We start from the raw sequence: 21,076 nt of genomic DNA, 5'->3' as shown, positions 1-21,076 counted from the left end.
CTGCTCCTATATTTGATTTAATAATCTATAATGTTGTTTGTGTGTAATAGGAAACCAGGCCAACCAAAATTTGCACATAACTTGCCTCTTTAGCTCACTATTGGCGTTGATGTCAGGAAGAATTTATGTTTCTAAATTCATGTTTGAGAACTATCAATTTTAAATTAATACTGCTCGTACACTGATATAATTAATCATACGAAGGTAAAAAGGGCCTGAATGTTAATTAAGTACACTTTCTGAATTTTGAAGAGGCTCATAATTTTACCCTTTTGCTGCAATATGTCTTTAAAAGGGAAGGTGGTTCTACAGTTACGGGCAAGACTCCCAAGTTAGTTGGTTTATTTGACATCGATTAACCTTGAAATAAAACATTGCCTGTCTATTTAATATCTTTTTTATTGTTAGTGCTCAGTGGAGTAAACAGCAGAATAGGGCTCCTGTTGGTCTGGGGGCTGCATGTAAAGATCAGGGAGGCCTCATGTGGCCTCCGGGCCGTACTTTGAGTATCCATGCTCTAGAGGCTGCCCCTTTGAGATGACATCAGGCTAAGTACTCCATCCAGTTCAACTGGTCATATCAACCCAATAAGCAGACAACACATATCATGAGTAACTGAGAGATACAGCACAAATGACTTGAATAGAGAGGGCAATGATGATTTATGTACATAGATCCCAATCTCAAGAGAACCTCATAACAACGCGGTCAGGAGTCAGTAAGACGAACGGTAGACTGTCAATGGTGCTCAACGGAGTAGGCCTCACAGTAGTGAAAAACTAATTTAGGAGTTTTTCACTACCAGGACATGTAAAACCTAAAGGTACATGTCCAAACCTTTAATTACACAGCACCCTGCCCTATGGGCTGCCAAGGGCGTAACTTAGGGGTGGCTTATGTGTAATAAAAGGGGAGTTTAAGGATTGGCAAGGGGGTTTTAATGCCAAGTCGACATGGCAATTTAAAACTGCATTCAGGCTGTAGTGGCAGGCCTGGGACATGTTTTATGGTGCTACTTGAGTGGGTGGCACCATAAGAGCTGCAGGCCCACTAGTAGCATCTAATTTACAGGCTCTGGGTATAATGTACATGTAGGGAATTAGCCACAGAAATGATGGAAAATGTGTTGATTTATGTCCTCAGTATTTTATTTCATACTGTTTAACAAGGTTCGAGTCTTTAATATTTATTTTCTGGGTCCTGTTTCCTCCTGGTCTTCAGGGCAGGGTGGGGTCCCTCCGTATCCTTTGTACTTTGACGGGTTGTTTGGTGCCTCGGAAGGAAGAGAGACCTGGGTAAGTGGTTTGTACCGTCTCCTTAGGTATTTCAGAGGGAGGGTTTTGTGAGGGGATTAATTGCACCTTAAAAATAAGAAAACACCCTCCACAAAGTGCCATGAACCAGGGTGTACTACTCAGTCCTTCTTTGGTTTATTCCCCCCCCCCCAACATCAATGTCTCGGGGACCTTACGGTCCAGTCTCCTCAATAACCCTGTAACACGTTGTCGTACCTGGAATAGCTACGCTCCTCCTGGAACGTGGCTGGATAGGGTAGCTGATTCTTGGTGCTGGGCTGGGCCCCTCTGCCGGGTCCGTCTCTGATACGGAATCTTGGGTCTCCTTCTGCTCTCTGTCTGGAACGGCAAGCTCAGCTCTCTCCATCGCTGATCGAAATTCCACTGTGAAACTCGACTTCCTTTTTTCGGCGTCTCCTTTTAGGTCGCCTTTTCTTCCCAACTTCGGGATAGACTCCGGATGTATTCCCTGTGGAGTCGTTGGTTGGACTGACGAGTCCCACTTCTGTGGTTTGGTGGGCGGGGCCGAGCTCTGGTTTGTCCCGTAGTCAGAAATCTTCAAGAAAACATCGACTAGGACACGGGGAAGCTGTGGTCTGAAAATGCGGCTGAAAACAACAAAAAGAAGTTAGAGCGTAAGGGGGAAAGCGTTCCTCTGGTGAGTCTCGCTCATCGCTAGCGCAGGAAGGTCTTGACAAACTGTGACAGTATGCCACTCTACAAGGGTCTCACAAGTAAATTAAATATGACAATTGGGTATAAGCCAATTTAACCATGTTTTGGGGTGAGAGCAGAAGCGCTTTAGCAATGGTTAGCAGTGGTAAAATGCACAGAGTCCTAAGCCAAACAAAAACAAATTCAGCTAAAAGTGGAGGATAAAAGGCAAAAAGTTATGTTTGTCCCTGCAGAGAGGGCCAGGTCCAACAATATTCATTTGCCTTCTAGCTAACCCGTTTTTTCATCAAGTGGACTCAACATCTGTGGGTCCACTGTAGGGTCTGTATGTATTTTATTTTGCCCTGCAGTAAAAGGTTCTGCTGGTGCACCCAAAATGTATCCCTTTGTAAGAAACTAGAGAAATCTTATTTTTAGACTAGAAGAGGATGGGAAACATCCATCACAACGCAACTTTTACGACGCACTACCATTACAACGCAGGATTTACAACGCAAGTCATTATAACGACTTGCGCTGGAGGGCGCTGTAGGATAGGGAATAGTTTAATTTACTATCCAAAACCTTCCCTACTATCCAGGGGGACTGGAGTTGGAATAGTAAATTAAACTATTCCACTATCCAGCGCCCCCCAACGCAAGTCGTTGTAACGACTTGCGTTGTAAAACCTGCGTTGTAAAGGCATGCGTAGTAAAAGCATGCGTTGTGATGACATACATCCAAGAGAGCTCTCAGTAGTGATGATTTGAGCTGTGACTGAGCTCCCACACAGTCTAGCAACTAACAGGTTTTTGTGAGGTACCCCCAGCTTATTCTTGGCAGCCCCGCACAAGCAGCAAAACTTTCCTCAAATGAAATAGTGTGTCATACCCTAGCAACAATAGCAAACAAAAATTAATATGAGAAATAAATAAAATGCATTTCTAAAAACAATGTAATTAAAAGTAGAATAAATGAATGGTGCACACGAAGTAAAGTTTAAGTAAATATGATTTAGGGATCAACAGATATTTAAATAGCAATTGGGGTACTTTTTTAAAATCACAGTCTACGTACGTAAAATTAAAAAAACACTGTGGTGACTGTGATTCTCAAAAACAGTCACATGGGGTGGCAGCAATGCATATGTAATGCACTAAAACAAAGAAATGCCCCCCACTCCAGTTTATTAAAATACTAGTTATCCGAAAAATTAGGTTCTTAAAACAGTTTCATCTGCTTCCATCAGATGTATACGTTTAGAAAGTCAGCCCACTAAAAGATATCCCTATGATTTTTCATTGATCAAGATTTATAGAATTCAAGCAACCATTCATTGCATTTGTACCCCTTACTTGTATTTGTAAAGGTATAAATCATCAACATGAGTTCTTTGTGGGAGAATCAACACACTGAAAGAAAGTACGTCTGCCTTAGACCAGTCTTTGGGAGTAAATTTGATGGGGATGATATAGCTTGAGAAAGGCAGGACCTAACTTGCTGCTTTTTTATTGCTTACGATTATAGTCCAGTTTTGCTCATAGTCACTCCTTTGGGTGTCAGCAACACCTTTCAAACCATATTCATGGTTATAGCTGATGATGGAGCTGTGTTTCTACTTTACATTTTATTATTGGTCCTCTTATTCACTCCTCCTTCACTTATTTCTGATTTTTTTTCTATCTGTTGACAGGTAGGTCTGCAGGCAACGACCATTTTCTTCGATATGGCCATTTCTGTGATGCTGGCCTGCGTTGGTCTTGTATTAACCAATTGTATTATCCAATCTACTCTGTCCTTCCTAAGTTCAGATCACTGAGCAACATATTCTTGCTGAGGCATTTTGACCAGAAGTCATGAGTCACCACTTGTCTTTCTTCCCAGCTCACTCTTGTTGCACGGCCCTGGTTCACTGAATCTGGGCCACAGTATTTTTGTGTCCAGCAGATTTTGTGTGTGCCTTCAAAAACATTTTAATGGCTCCTATTTTTTTGTTTTGGGGCCACATAATTGGCCAAACCAGACCATGATGTCCTGGGTGGTCTGCAAAATGTTTGCTCTCAGGGAGGAGCAAAATCTCCTGCCTCAATACTACTTTCGAGTGAGGAGGATTTCTGCAACTTCCTGTGAATGGCTGCAAATGGAGGAATGGAGGCAAGTGAGGGGTAGCAAATGTCCATTCCATTTTTTAGGCAACCCCTACCCATTTAAGGGACAGGAAATGCTTTCATATTGATATTTATTGAAGGGCAATGAGGGAAGAATTCAGTTGACTGCTGCTTACTCACCCCCAATCCCCTCAGCTAGCGTTCAAAATATGGCGGCTATCCCTGAATGGTTTGTGACTGCAACTGCAGTCACAAGCTATGATGCATAACATAGCAAATTACAACGGAATGGGATGCCTATTACACATGTACTTTGTGATTCCTTATGAGTTTCAAAGTGCATTTTATGAGTCAGAAATACGTTTCCTTTATGTGTTGTTCTAATTATGAAACTGGTAAATTTAAAAAAAGAAATACGTTTCCTTTAGAATGTGTTCTAAATAAACTATTTCTATGCCCACCTACTGTATTGACCACTTTAAACATGTTACCACCATGGTTGTTAGGAACACTAAGAAAAAACATATACAAGATGGGTAAATAAACGATAAAAGTATGACCCCCCCATTGTCTGAATAAAGCGTGCTACATAATGCAGAAGGATCACAATGTTACATATTTTTCATCAAAACCAGTTAAAAATGCTGTACTAAAAATATTTATATTAAATGTAACTGAAAACTGATAGAGAAAGAGACGCATGGAAAACAATTATAACAATATTTTAAGTAGTAGGAAATACATTTGCATGTATATTTCTGCATATTTGGCCCTTGATTGAAGTTACTTGCATGCAAAACATGTCTTTTTAGGCTTGGCTACATACAGACTTAGCTGTTTTTCAGAGCTTATGTCATGATAAACATAGGTCTGTGTAGCATCACTCACAGTCTGATTCTTTTTACCTCAGCATATGGCAAAGGGTCACCCTTTTCTGCCTTCCAGTCCCATCTTGGGTATTGTACTCTGTTTCAGAAAAGTAGTTGGCTTCAGTGTTTTAAGAAAAAATATATTTTATCCCTTTTAAACAACTTTTTTAGGTCGATCTAGACAGTGCAGCTCTGTCTACGAGACCTGCTGTAATCAATCTATGTGCATCAAGTTCATCCCCTTTCTTGACATTGCTTTTCATTTGTCTATGCCACTGTCCTTTACAAATCCCTGCTTGCTAGTGGTCAGTCCTGCGTCTTTGTCTCTCCTTTCTGTACTGTCTTTCACAAATCCCTGCTTGCTAGTGGTCAGTCCTGCATCTTTGTCCCTCCTTCCTGTCTTATGTTCCCCCCACAGAGCAGGGACTTAGCACTGTCTCATTCCGCCCTGACTCTTTATCTGTTCTCTGGGGGACAATTTTCTTCTTGGTTTCCTGCTCAGTTACTGTGTGCCTGTGTTCAGATTTGGCGCCATAGCTGCTTAGATGTAACTATAGCATTTCTACCTCCCACTTGCTCTTGATGCCACCGTTGTGTTAGTGCTACTTACAGCTGTGCCTCCCACTCCCTTGGTTGTACTTTTAGCAATTTTAGATATCACCGGAAATTGGGCTATTTTTTGGAAGGATTTAGTTTGTATTTGGGCTTCCCTTTAAAGGGGAATGGACTAGCTGAGGTCTTTTTTATTATTATTTGCAGGCTGCATGTTTACAAAGGGCACTTCTGTGGGTGGGGGTGTTCGGCCAAGCTCATGCTTCATGTTGGAAGGACTGGGCTGCCTAATGGAATCATTAAACATGGTTAACACTTTTATAAATTAGTGAGCTCACTGCTGTTTTAGTGGCCACATAAATTTGTGTGGGAGACGTGCATTAACCGCCACGAGATCTGAAAAAGCTGCCAACAATGCACAGATATGCGAAATACTGAGGAAGCACATGGATCGCAGTGTAAAATGCAGTATACAATACAAGGATACACTGTGCACTGGCATGGGAAGGGGCATTGTTTTAGTTTATGCATTCTCCAAGCAAATGGCGGGGCTACGGCTCATGCAGCCTTCGTCAAAACACACAAAAGTTACAGCCAATACCTGCTTTCGTAAGCTGTTCTGCCCCCATCAGGAAGAACCAAAGGCTTCAGCTCTAGCGCGTGATGAGCTTGTCTTCTCTCACAGGTTATTTACCTTTGCAGATGGCATCCAGAGTGGACCGCAGGTACAGATAATATTCAAAATTAAAAAGGAAAAAATACGTCCCCACCAGTGCATGCTGCAGTGGCTTTTGTTCTGCCTCTAGTTATTTAGCATGCGCCGGTAGTAGTGCGTTTTATATTCAAAACCTCAATGGGTTTTTGCATGCATAATAAACGTAGTTCCTCGTTACCCCTCCCCCAGCCACCAGTACTCCCTCTGCACAACGGCCACAACAGGACTCCGGTCTCTGAGGATATGAACTCTTCCGCAAACTTAGATGCAGAATACCATGTAGAATCTTTAGGTCACAAGCTAAAATTCTGACAGGGTAGTGTTTGTCTTCCATTTTTCCGGTGCAACAAAAAGGAATATCGCCGAGTGCCCTGGTAGTAACACCGGGGGGATAAGTGTGAGGGTGGTTACAGCCAGCAACTGCATTGGAGCTGTGGAGTGAGGCCTCATTCACACACCAGCAGGAAGACGTCAGGTACAAGGTCTGCAACCACCAGAATATTAGGAGCTCAGACATGCAGACAAAACCTGAATCACCACACCCCCAAATGAAGAAATGAGACAGATGGGCTGGGACTGCGAAGGGAGGCTGAGAATCCCTCAACCCCCACCACCACATGTCTACAGGACTTTGGTGCCGGTAGCCTGGTTGCTTTGGCCGTTGCCAGGAGAGGAGGCCCTGGGAGCGTGGAAGTGAGAGCTTTCTTTTTCAAACAAAGTCTCCCTGTGCGGCAGCAGGAGTGAACACAGTGTTGTCCCCACGCTGTCTCTTAGTGTCAGGTTTTAAAGTGGGGCTGTGGGAGGCAGGTTTAGAGCAAAATACACACACTTCCTCTTTGGGATAAACTCCTTCCTCTTCTGTCTCTATTCAGTAGAAAGTAAATTGTGAGTCTGTTGCGCCAGGGGGTGTTGCTTCAACACCGCTAGGGCAGAAGATCTGGAAGCTGGGAGTTAGGTTGGAGTCTAGGTTTGAGTCTCTGTGTCTGCTCAAAAACATCCTGTGATTCTGGGCAAATCACTTTATCTCCCGTCCCTGATTTTAATTGCTGTAGTGCTGCTGGGTGGACTACGGACTACGGCTTCCAGCTCTGCTATTGGCTGTGCACAGCCACAACGTCACCTGACAGCGCCAGGAGCGCTTTAAAGCTGCCTGCATACTCCCGCAATGCGGGTCCCTGACTTTAATTGCTGTTGTGCTGCTGGGCGGACTACGGACTATGGCTTCCAGCTCTGCTATCGGCCGCGCACGGCCTCAACGTCACCTGACAGCGCCAGGGGCGCTTTAAAGCTGCCTGCATACTCCCACAACGCGGGACGCGTGCCCGGACGAAGCCCAGACAAAGGGCGGGCCCATCTGAGGCAGGAGGAGGCATGGCTGGGCCACCCACTTTTATGTCGCCAGAGGCGGTTTGGTTATTAATTGTCTGTAAAGGTTATATTTTATTACTTATTTAAATTAATAAGAGTGACCGCTTGGAACTTGGGAACTTTGTGTTACTTCGTGTTATACATATTTTTAGATTCAGACCATGACTTCAAAGCGTAAGGCAACAGGAGTACTGGTAGGGGGTGGGGTTGTGGGAGCACTGGATGCGTTTTTGTCCAGGGCTGAGTCCGTTTTGTTACGTGAAATCCAACTCACCGAAAAACAACTGTCCATGGACACCTATGCTGGTCAAATAAGATCCTCTTTAGGAGGTATAATTATGGCTATATCTCCCTTGGTCGCATCACAAAACTTGGTCCGTCAATGCCCTGACATTCCACTCATAAGCTCTGGGTAAGGGGTAAGAACTGATGATGCGGTTGCTACACGGGGGCTCAGGTGGTGAGCCATTCAAATAATCTAGATCCTGCCCGTAACACGGCAATGCTTCAAACCTATGACTCGCTAAATATTTTAACCATGGACCCAGTAGATCCCCTTGTGCCCCCAGCCCTACCCCCAGCCCCTATTTTGACCCCATGTTGTTTAGCCCAAGGTGACCCTGCTACTAGATCTAAAAGAGCTCTAAGGGAAAGCAGGGCCCGCCCCGGGGTAATGGCGAGCTGCCTGCGAAACGCACAAGGGGATGTGTAGCTCAGAGGAATAAGTATAATCCTAAATCTATGAACCAAGAGACACGGCCACAGGAGCATCAGATCTTAGAAGCTGCTGGCTGTTTATCCCATATTGACCTCCGTACCATGGCGGATATTGGGAGTGACCCTGATGTTTGGAAACGCTTAGAGACTCTAATATCTGTCCTTCTAGCGCCCCTATCACACAAATTAGGTGCAATTGAGGAAAAACTACTGTCTCTACAAAAATCTTGTAACGTGTCATCTAACAAGGAGACTTGTGGGTGTCAATGTGCAACTCGGGGGACAGCTGAAGTATCTATGGCCCGAGAATACTTGAAACGATCAGGCCTGTGGGGGGCAACAATAGGGAATAATTGGCTAAATTAGCAGGCAAGTCTAGCTTGGGTAACAGGACCCCTGCTACATCTCAACCATTATCTATGGTATCGGGTCCCGGGGGGAAATTTACTAACCTGGGGCGGGGGGGATTGGGGACAGGCAGGATGGCTAACTTTCTTAATCCATCTGATCATATACTGTCCCAGCCGGCAGGATCCCTGGGACTTTTACCCACTACCCAGGCCAATACCATTATCAGAGATAGCAATAATGGCAGGTGTGGACCCAATATGCTGAATGCGTTGAATTGTTCGAATGCTAAGGGCTTGGGAGATGTATTAGATTTATCTCTGGCTGGAGTGCCCCCTCTTAGGCTAGATCAAGCAGAATTGTGGGCCCAGTTGCATAACAAATCTGTAGACTGGCTAGCCAAACACAAAGGGTGTAGGGTACCCGTAAGTAACAACATTATCATGGTTCTCAGAAATGGGTGGGTGGGAAAATCTCTAAAGAACATTGATGGGGATTGTGTGGGTATTAATTTCCGTAACCCCTCGGTTGTTAAATCGATACTGAGGGCCCAGGACACCTGTTTTCAGATCCCCACTCGCATATGGGCCTTGCCATTGGGTTATTTTTATAAGCCCTTTGTCATTTCCCCTATCTCCATATCTATAGGTTTCAGGCCCTTTCTGGTATGGATGCCCAAGATTGACTATCCCTCCCTGATGTAGCATCTGCTGTTGCGGATAGTTCTTCTGAGTCAATGGAGGAAGTAACCCCAGTTCCCATGGTTAGCTTGCCGACTCCCATCACTTTTTGTTCCTTGAATCAGCAATCCCCCGTTATTATACCTAATATAGTAAATGCTGGCTTCACCACGACCTCAATTGATGATGACAATACGAAAGTTTTAACATGGAATATTGCTGGATTAAGGGCAAAAAAGGGCGATGTCTCTTGGGAAAGTTTTCTTGCTTCACATCATATCATAGTTTTGCAGGAAACTTGGGAACCAAATGATCATTTTTACCTGGATGGGTTCACATCCTTTTGTAAATTGGCTATACCTTCCAGTATGAGCAGAGCAAGGGGGAGACTCATATTATCGATCAACCTCACGCTTTCTTATAACGCAAGACTGATTGATTCCAGTTCTCTTCACATGTTAGTAGTAGAATTGACAGGAAGAACCTCCCAGCCCTCTTAGTGGTTAACTTCTATAACTCCTTTACTAGAACTCATGATACCGAGCACCTTAGGGCCCTTATGACTTTTTGGGAAAATTATGGAGATAGTTCATGAGTATATCATGACATATTAGTCTTGGGGATTTTAACATTCATTCTTGCCCCACTAATTGTCCGGCCAGACTGGAGGAGGAAAGTGGAACACAATGGCTAAATCATTTTGAACACACCCCGTCAGGCACCTTTTTAGAATGTCTCTAACCAGCTCATAATTTGGTCTGCCTTGAACAATCGGACAGGACTGCTCCCGTACCTACCTACATTGGTCATGGCCGTGAAAGTATAATTGATCATATCCTGGTATCATCTCCATTGTTGACCATAATAGGCAGTTTAACTGTAATAAAAAATTGTGTTAGTGACCACAACCCACTAATTTTGGATCTTAAACTCAACGCTGTCAACAGGGGAAGCACCATGACTCAACTTACTAATGCTAATATAGTCCCCAAAGATCAAGCTTGTAGAGTAAGGTGGGAAAGGATTACCCCGGAAAGTTTCATTTAGAGATTGTTTACCAAATGTGCTCAGGAGTTTAGGATTTGCACAGATCATGATTCCCATCCAAAATCCATGTTAAACGCTTTTGATCTAATTGGGAAGCAAGTGGTTTCAGACTTAACTAAAGCCTTCAGACCAAGGTGCCCATAATTTTAAAAGTCGTTTGATGAGGCCTGCATGAACACTCAAAAAGAACTAATGCAGGTGCTTAAGCAATAGCCTAGGGAGACATCACGGGTCAAAGATGTTAGGAAGGCTTATAAACTTGCACTATAAAGCAGGAAAAGGAAATTAAGGGAGCTGGCTTGGGAGGAGCTTAGCCAAGCAAGTGTGCTAGCCAATAGCTCCAGATTTTGGTCTGTTGTAAATAGTCCTCTATTTGACAACACACCAAACTCCAGCAAAGCTTCTTTAGTCCCTGCAGAGACATGGGTGCAACATTTTGGGAAAATGTACAGCGACACGACCTCAGGGGTTTCCATAGAGAAACCCGCCCATGGACTAGTAGGTTCCCCTCTTGTTTTTACAGTCGATGAAGTGCACAAAGCAATTGTCACAACTCTCGGGGAAAAGCTCCAGGTCCTGACGGAGTACCAGCAGATCTTTACAAGGCAGATCCCAAGCTCTGGGCCAAGATTTTAACTTCTGTTTTTAATGCAGCTGGTGTGTTTGTTTTCCCCCATCATGGGCAAAGGCAGTCATTATACCAATCTTTAAAAAGGGGTCAAGGAGTGATCCAGCCTGTTACAGGCCCATCTCGCTCCTTGACTCCGCGGCTAAAATCATGGGGAAAGTTGTGTTGGAGCGCTCAACAGAGTGGCTTGATCAAGCAAGCATAGTCTCCAAACTCCAATATGGTTGTAGGCAGGGGAAGGGTACCTTGGACCAATGCCTTAATCTCCATCTGGTGATAGGGAAGTACACAGTTGCAAAGCACAGGGATCTTCACCTGGCCTTTATGGACTTAACCCCGGCCTTTGACCTTGTGAATAGGTCAAAGCTGTGGCTGATCTTCGAGACATAGGGCTAGAGGCTGACCTGATTTCATTGTTGCCATTCACGAAAACACAACAGTGGCGGTACGATTCAATCATGAGGGCAGCCTTACTGACTCCTGGGTAGTAAAAAGAGGGGTCCGGCAGGGGTGCATATTGGCCCCCTTGCCGTTCACCCTCTAATTGAACAAACTAGCGGATTTTCTCGCTTCCTGTTGTAAGGACATACCCCGAGCTGGCACCAAAATGATTCCCGTGCTCTTGTATGCCGATGACGCAATTTTAATGGCCAGAACTGCAAGGGGGCTGCAACTTCTTTTAAATTGTTTTATAGATTTTATGAAGTCGTTGGACATAATTACTAATTTTAAAAAATCGCATTCCATGACCATAGGCTCGAGGACGGCAGCGAAGGAAGGCTAAATTCTATTGCAAGGGAGTTGAATTAGTAAGAGTCCCCGCTTTTCCTTATTTAGGGGTGCTCTTTGATGATCAACGCACTTGGCATACGCAGCGTGCCCATAAAAAGAATGTGTTAGCTAGAGCTTCAGGGGCTACTCTAGAATTTGCAAAAAGAATAGGATCAAAACCGCTCCCCGCCCTCTTGAAGATCTACAACGCTAAGTGTATCGCTATGGCTACTAATGGCAGCGATATTTGGGGCTACATAGATGTGAAAGATATCCATGGGGCTGAGAATATCTTCATGCGTAAACTGCTCTCGGTCCCTGCATCTACCCCAATTTTTAATATACATGAGGAACTGGGAGCAGGTTATATCACTGATCAGATTGCGGTTGTATCTTAATTACGCTGGCTGAGAATTTGGGCCCAACCGCCTCCCAGCTTAAATCACTGATCATTTGAGACAGCCTTACCCTAGAAAAGGTGCTAGAGATTCCCTGGTTGAAATATATAAAGGACCAAATGGAAATCCTTGGTTGCCCAGACTTATTTTTGAGCCCTATTGCTCTGGGTAAAGTGGCCATTAGAGATGTTAAGCAACAGTTTCTGGATAGACGAAAAGGCCTAAGGGAGCATATTGTATTGAACAAACTCATGGTGAGAAGGTTTGTTACATTGAGCCTGGGTCCACATATGAAACCGTATCTATCTTATATTAATCAACCATACCAAATGTTGTAGTGTAGTTCCTATCTTCCCAATAGGCTCTGCGCATTGGAATAATACCTACAGCAGTAAAGGCCTAGGCCAGACGTTAACTAGGTCTACTACTGTCGATACTAGACTTAAGTTTTGGGTTTGCCAGCGTAGCTCAGACTTCGCTAGAAACTTTCTCGAATGTTCAGGAAAGAATTAACTCCCCTGATTAGACAAGAAGGGATTTAGTTTCTGACAACCATAGAACATGACAACTTTGCTCTCCCCTAATCAAGAGTCAATCTCGAGAGTCGTGTGAGCACAAGGCAATTATTTTACTCAGTCAGTACGTGCATTCTTAGTCTCATCAGATTGTAGAGAAAAGGAAGAGACGGGCGTGTTCAATAAAAAGGTGTTATTTATTGATCAGTCTCTTTTCTCGTACAAGAGAAATGGATCGATATTATTGCAATACTTATAGTTAAGTAAAGTGCATACATTAAAAGCAATAGTATAAAATAATACTGTAAAAACATTGATATGGTTTCTGAGCCATATGATGTTTAAAATGATTAAAATATATTTACATACACATATACATTTGACTAAACGTACTCAACTGGTGTTTCTAAATACGCCTACCCCGTGTACCTGACCTAAGTCTAATGCGTGGGCGGGAATAGAAAGTTACAGTTTAAGTTAAGTTTGTTTTTGCCAAGTGAATAGCTAAGGAATTCTCTGTGAGGGGTTATTCAGTTCTGTACCTGGAAGTTAGGATGAATGAGGAATGGTATCTCTTTCTCTGCTCTCGATATTCCAGGCTGCCTGCGAGGGCTGCCCGAAAGCGCCGGTGCTGGGTCTCTCGGCAAGAGATAGCAGCGCGTCTCTCGGCGCGTCAGGAAGGCGGGGCTGCTGCCAGCGGGGTCTGCTCTGCTTCTGGGCTTCGGCAAGTATGGCTGCTCCGTCTCGTCACCACGCGTGTGTTTGCATAGGGCAAGATCGGCAATATTTATACCTTAAAGGTGCCGAGATTGACGTAAGGATGGACATAGATACGTCAATAAAGATGTCATACGACTTGCTCGTTAGCACATTCTTTTACTGAAGTTCTCTGTGAAATCAAAACAATGGCCGCACGGATTTTCCAGGTTGTCATAGGTTTGATTTGTTATGAGAACGTCGTATGCCTTATCAGGGGCTGGAGGAATGTCGCTTGTCTAATTAGATCTCAAGCGTTATGACCTAATCAGATAACACGTTCCTGTGCCGTAGTGTGACTGCGTCAGATAACGGTATCTGCATCATGGGGGCTTTTCTTGCCTCATGGGCTGACTGTTAGTTAACTTGATAGTTAGTTTAACCAGAATAGAGTCAGGAATAGGGGGATCGATTCAGAACCTATAGGAATACATGACACCCACTCCACGCTAACTATGGTCATATTTACTTATGCATAGTATAACATAGTACAACATACTATAGAGTATAGTGTATACCTCACCACCCCAAAATACATAAATGCATTTAGAAATTTTCAAATATACTGAAAAATTGCAGTCATATATATTGTATGCACTTAAGCTATGAATTAAACGCTAAAGTAAACACGCATTTGTAGACATTATTGCTCATTTGGTATATGAGAAATACACATGAAATGGCTCATAATATGGCTATACAGAAAGAAAGTTCGAGACCATTTCATCACATAATAAAATATTTGTGAACATACCAGCGGGCAACTAAAGTTTATAAAGTATCTAAAAATAGAAATCTTAGTTCTCTAGGAATAGTCTCTTACTGTAAGCAGAAGATAAGTGTCCCGAAAATTTTGTAAGAAATAATTTGGGGCTGCTAAAAAATTGTTGTCCGTGAACTGGTGGGAAAAATTGTTCATGTGACTTTATTTTTAAAGTTGAAGGCCGAATTCAGGGAACGCCGTGTGCGAGCTTGCTCAAAAGTCTCTATTTCTGTTCGGGTGAGAACATCATATCATTAAGGCTTTCGAAAAAACTATCAACAGCTTCATGGGAAAGTTCCACTAAGTCGGAAATAGGTGTAACCATGCATTCGTGCGCATGATTGTCTCCATTGACATTCTGATTCGTATTGCTGACAGAAGGTCGTACCTGATCGATGCTACTTTCATCTTGAACTTCACTACTCTTCAATCGTAGTGGTGAAGATTCCACGAATGCCGTCATCAGGATTGGCAGCCTTTGAGGGCAGCACAAAGCGTGAACCTTGGTAGGAACCAACAATGTATCTGCATCCACTGGCGCATCCGATTGTAGCGTCAGACAGGTGTCTAACACGCATTCTTCTCCGCATAGCAGGCACCTTAATACAGGTAAAACACATCTTTGCTACATTGGTCGAAATGATAGAAACCAAGTCATGTTCAGGTCTCTAAGCCGGGAGAGTCCCAGGATTTTTGATATCCGGTCCCGGTATCCAATGGCTAGGATTGTATCTTCCATTGTCGCGAGAGTTTGATCTGTGACATGGGTTGCCATAACGAAATATAAGGACTAAAAATAGGATTCCTGCAATTAGTCCCAGGATCTGGGGAAGTCCGCCAAAAATCGAATGGACGAAATCTGGAAAAATACCCAGTATGGCTTTGAATGGTGTTAATGCCATCGAAAATACTGTCTTAAATACCTTTGAGACCCCAGTGGTATCAGAAATATTTAAGATTTCGCTCAGGATTTCCGCGAAATGTACGGGGGAATTAGTCGATAATAATGTATGTATCTCTGCAGTCGTCCTTGCGACTTGTAGATCATACGTTTCTTTTGATGACGTGAGCCTTGTAGGCGTCTGAAGAAGCACTGTTTTCATTCTGCTTAAAGTATCTATTCGAATAGAAGTAATTTTCAAACTGGGCCATGCCCTTGCCTCCCTGTCTGGAAAGGAGCTGGGGAACAAAGAACGTCCACAGCACTTGACCTTCGCAGTCGTAGTGACTAGATAAGGAGTCCCGGGCATAAGACTACAACATTTGCGGTCTACAATAAGAATGTAACTCCCATTATAGAGTCTTTGAAAGAATGGTACTATTTCAGTTGCAGGTGCGCCTTGCTGGTGACATGAAAGGTTGTATGAATTCCCTTCACAGGCTCCATGCAAACTAATTCCGTTACACAGAAACGTGCCGCTTAGTGACATGGCACAATTGTTGCCACTAAGAAACACTTTCTGTCCTTTATTACTGACACATGCATGTGAATAGGGCAGGTTCCAAGTTGTTTTAAGGTACCCCTTCCCCAATTTCTCGTACATGCCAGCCTGTATATATTTTTGGCAGTATTGAAACCTGAAGGTTGAGATTGGAATATTTATGATTCCGTGGATTATCCATTCACTGACAGGTCGTTCTGACATTGTCATTGGTAATCTTTCTAGTTTTTCAATGCTCAAGATTGTATAATCAGCACCCTTTTGCGCCATACCGATTTGTCTATCAGTAAGGTTAAAGATTTGGAATAGTGACGTTGTGTTGATTAAACGCCAAGGCACATAGCCTGAACGCAGATTTTGTAACGTCCAGCCAAGCTGTACAATAGAACGCAATTGTGACTGACCATGTTGTAATAACAGTAAGTCTTGCGATAATATATCGATTGCTGAAGACACAATGCTGTCCAATGAAAAAATTCTGGAGGACAGAGTCATTAACCCATTGTCCACTACAGAAAGTGATTTTTCCAAATTAATACGGTCAATTTCCCGTATTCTCCCTGCTGTTTCAATTTGATTAACCTTCCAGGCCTCATTGTATGCTGCATATACAGAGGCTGCTATGAAACGCTTTTGACGCTGTTTGCGTGGTCCCAAAATGAAATCACGCAAGTCAGCACCATCAGTAAGTAAAGTTAGGTGTTGCTTAATTTCAGGCAGTGTGGAAGTTTGTAGCCATTGAAGGCATAATTTGCCCACACTGTAGGTGGTAATTATCCCTGGGTGATGTCTTTGGGGATATCTAGGGTCTGGCCTGGTCATTTTGAAACCTTGTGTTTTGTTCAGGAATCTGTCTTGACAGTTATTTGTATCTGTGGGCCAGATCAACCATTGTTTCCAATCAGGATGTGTTCTGTTTTGGTTTAATATATGGTTTACGTCTATCTCTTCATCCGTATCAGAGCTATTGCTAAACATTGTTGGCTTTGGAATAGACGGTTTATTTAAATCTTTGATTTTGGCTAGGCCAAGACAGGTGGTTTGTTGAACAGTGTCATTTAAAAATATCATTTGTTCTGGGATCATGCAAGCTCTAAACAAAGCTTCTAAACCCTGTACTTGCCATTCTTTTGTACCCCAAACACTTTTCAAATCAACATTTTTGTCCCAATAATCAAATCCAAAAGTATTCATTTCTTCGAAGAATGAATCTGAATATATCAACTTTGTGTTGGTTATCATGGTTTTCATCCCTGTCTTGTTTGACAATTTAAAATAGAATGTTTCAGCATTACTTGTGTTAAAACCTGAAAAATATGAATATTTGTCGTAAACGGTTCTTGAGCTCCCTTTTGGAGGTGTTGCACAATGTTCCCATTGATTATAATTTAAAACATTTCTAGGTTGTGCAGATCTATGTAAAACGTGATTACCATAATGGTTATAGCAATACATACTGTCATAATTTGTAGAACCCTGCAAATAATCATGTTTTGTAAATTTAGCAGACATTACTAAGTCAGACATCATGTTATTAATGCTTTCGAAGTCCCAATCATCAGCAAATGAGTTTGGTTTTGCAAAGTCACTCAAGGAGATCTTGATTTGGTGTGGATATTTCAGGATCTCGACCGGACCATAAATTTCATAGTCAGTGTTGTCCCAGGCTACCCCACCAGGTATAGGATTGGCTGTGAAGTTGGCTGAAGAAAGTTCTCTTTTCTCGACGTGTGAAGATGTGTGTGGTTTGAGGACCAAGTTGATGTTCTGACTTGCTGTGTCCATTTTAGCATATTTTCCCTCAATGAAGCGTCCCAAAGTTAATACCATGATGAGCCAAAGTATGAGGATAAATGCACCAAAACCCACCCAAAATTCAATCCATGGAGAAATCAGATATGTTTCTTTCAGTTGGTTCAAAAGTTCCTTAACTTTGTCTTTAAAGGATTTTGATGATGGCTGTGTCTTTGATTCACTGAGGCTTTCAGAGGAATCATCGAAGTTGATGAAGTAGCCGGATGCAGTTCTGTCAATTGTTCCAATTGCTTCAGGATTTTTGTTTCTTGCATTTTCACTTCGTACTTCATTATAGATTGGTGTGTCTCTGCTAAATGTTTTTATTTGGGTTTTCAGAGGTCTGAGTTCTATTGCATTGTTGCATAGTCCTTGTTGTTCTTCTGTAGGTGTTTCAAATGTGATGAGCCTCTTTGTTAGGACCTCTGTACTGGTAGCAAACCTTGGTGTTCTGCTACTTATTGGGAGTCCACTTGGCCTACTGTTTGTTATCGGCCACATGTTGTGGTTTTACCAGGTCGATGGATACAACTCGGTTCTCCTTTTTACCAGCAAGTGGCGGTAGTACAACTGATCTTGTCCCGTTGACAGACAAGACAGGAACTGCTTTTCTGTAAGAAGGCCCAAATTCCTTCTTTACCGCGATCTTCTCCCTGACTAGATCCCCGACTTTTGGAATCCAGACAGGTCTTGCTGGGACAGGTGGTGATTCTTCAGTGGTTGTTGGCTGTTGTTTCAACTGTATGTTGCTCAGGTCTTTTCTTGTTTTGTTTAAGTCCTGCAAAATAGCCAAACGGTCTTTGACATCAAAGCTTTTTTCTTTAACCACTGAAGTCTGACTGTCGAGGTCAGAGATAATCATTCTAGTTCCAAATAATAATTCGTACGGACTGAATCCCTTCAGAGAATTTCTTGGCAAGTTATTTAGACTACGTTGGACACTTATTAGATGTTTGACCCACCCAGCTCCCGAACCTAATACCTTTGCCGTTATAGATTGCTTTATCTCACGGTTTTTTCTTTCAACAATTCCGTTCCCCTCAGGGTGAAATGGACAAGAGTACCGCAATTGCACGCCCATGCTGACCATGGCCTCCTTATAAGCCCGAGAGCTAAAAGCAGGACCATTGTCCGAATGCAGCATGCCAATTGCGTATGTGCCGATAAAGACTCGCAAATCTTTTATAACAGTTCTGGCGTCAGCCGTTCGCTGGGGCCACATCCATATAAATCTCGTGCATGAGTCCACTGCAACCAAGATATATTTATAGTTACCATCCCTTTGTAAGGGACCGCAGTGGTTTAGATAAACACAGGCTAATGGTTTATCCGAGATTAGAAGGGGCGTCTGCGCTGGACGTCTCACCGTTGATACTTTCATTTTTTGACATATTTCACATGCTAGAACATAGTTCCTCGTTTGTCTTCTCATTTGTGGCCACCAGTATCTCTGTTTTAATAATGATACTGTGGCTGAGACGCCAGCATGAATAGAAGCAAGCCCTTCGTGTGCCGCTATTATTAGTCCTAACCTATGTTCCATGTTTGGAATTGCCCTATCCCCCACTCCAGGGATTCGAGCAAAAGGAACATTGTTTGCATCAGTTATGTATGAGTATTTTACTGGAAAGCCTTTAGGGAGTGGTTCTATCGAATCCTTTTCTGAAGCGCTGACAGCTTGTAATATTTCGCTGTCTATTTTTGTTTTTGACCGGGTGACGGCAGCTACGGAAGCCGTTTGCACAGCTGCCTTCGCGGCCTCATCAGCCAATGAATTCCCTGCAACGTGAACGCCATCACGTTGATGACTCAGTGTATGTATCACGTGAGTCTTTGGTAGTTCTTTTTGTAAAAGAGCTACTTGTTCCCAGAGCATTTTATGCTTGATTGTGCCACCTTTCGCATCCTTGAAACCGTTCTGAAGCCAGATCTGCAAGTATTCATTATAAGACTGAACGCAATAATACGAATCGCACACTATGAGTGTGGGGAATTCTCGATCGGTATTTTCAAGCGCCATCTTGAATGCTAGTAGTTCAGCTCGCTGAGCTGTACAATCTCCTAGGGATTGTGTTTTAGTGAGGGTTGGTTTAAATTTCCCTTCGTGCCAACGACCTTTAACAATCGCGCACGCAGCACTGTAAGCTTGTTTACCCCCTACTGCGGGTTGTGCTGATCCGTCTGTATATATTATACAGCCGTAGTGATCTAGAGGCAGAATTTCGGTTGGCGGAGGACATTCAAATTCATATTGGAGAAATTCTTGTGTTTTTAAGTAAGGATCAAATTCGTACACCACGTCTGTTGCAGCAAGAGAGTTAGCCCATTGTATCCATCTTGGATGGAGTGCTTTAGCATTTGGAATGCTTGCCTTTGTTACCGCCTCTAAGGCTGGTATTGGTGTCACGATTACTATTCGTTTACCTTGTGCCAGGACTCGTTCTTTTGCTATAGCTGTCTGTGTTGCTGTAAGAATTTTTTCCGTTGGGCTAAATTTCATTTCAGCCTTAGTGTACAAGTGTGATTTGAATGCAATTGGTACCTTTTCTCCCTCATTAGAGGTTAGGTATGTGAATCCGCATCTCCCTGGGATGACTCGAATCACAAGATTGCGTGTGTTATCACGTGTTTCTAATTTTGTTTTAATTAGCATGTCTGTTTGTAAGGATCTCAAAATTTCTGTGTGTGTTTGAGTCCAATTGGATCTTTTAAAGTCTGGTTTAATTAGATCATAAAGGGGTTTGACCCTTTCTGCGTAATTTGCAATATATGTTCTTCCGAAATTTAGGAAGCCTAGAATTGACTGTAGGTTTTTTAGTGTTTTAGGAGCTTGGATTACGGCACATTTCTCTAGGAAATTGTCAGCCAGGCTTTTACCTTCACTTGATAATTCATATCCTAAGAATAGGACTGTCAGATGGGCAATTCTGGATTTTTTAAAGTTGAATTTGTAACCCTCTGCTGCGAACCCAAGTATTATGGTGTTCACTCTTTTCAAGTGAGTTTCCAAGTCATCATCTGTTAAGTAAATGTCATCGACATAAGATAATGCTTCATCATCATATAGTTGTAGTAATTCTGTTACTCTCGCTGAGAATACCCCCGGGCTGTTCTTGTACCCCTGGGCTAACCGACAGAATTGCTTTTGAGTGCCATTTACTGAGAATGCAGTTAAATATCTGCTCTCTGGTGCTATGTTTTGACAAAAGAATCCATTGGAGATGTCCAAGGTTGTTTTGTATTTTTTGCGCACTATGTTATTCATTAGTGCAGCACTGTGTGAGTTTTGCACTGCAAAAGTTTTGCAATATGTGTTAAGGTGTCGGTAATCCAAAACTAGACGATATGAATTGTCTGGTTTGGAGACCGGAAACAAAGGATTGTTCATTTGTGAGGTGCAAGTTTCAATCACCCCCTGGTATTCTAGCTGATCTAGTATTTCATTTACCTGTTTTTTAGCTTCTTGCTTAATTGGGTACTGCCTTTGTGCAGTAGGTTGTGATTTTAACTGGATTTTGTGAGGAGGAGAATCCTCATCCCATCCTACATGATTTTTATATAAAGCAGGTGCTAGAGCCACTGCCCACTTTCTAGCAAGTGTGTATTTTTTATGAATTGTAATTTGATTTGAGAAGGCAGGCATAATTACTTCTTCG

The 21,076-nt window shown here is 42.8% G+C and overlaps 1 protein-coding gene across 1 annotated transcript in view; it reads left to right on the top strand.

Moving 5' to 3' along the window:
* Positions 1 to 21,076, top strand: part of TMEM178A (transmembrane protein 178A) — a 416,467-nt gene that overhangs the window by 302,355 nt on the left and 93,036 nt on the right. The window lies entirely within an intron of this gene.

Source organism: Lissotriton helveticus, chromosome 6 (genome assembly GCF_964261635.1).
Source record: "Lissotriton helveticus chromosome 6, aLisHel1.1, whole genome shotgun sequence".
Classification (NCBI taxonomy): domain Eukaryota; kingdom Metazoa; phylum Chordata; class Amphibia; order Caudata; family Salamandridae; genus Lissotriton; species Lissotriton helveticus.
This window is presented reverse-complemented; position numbering and strand designations above follow the sequence as displayed.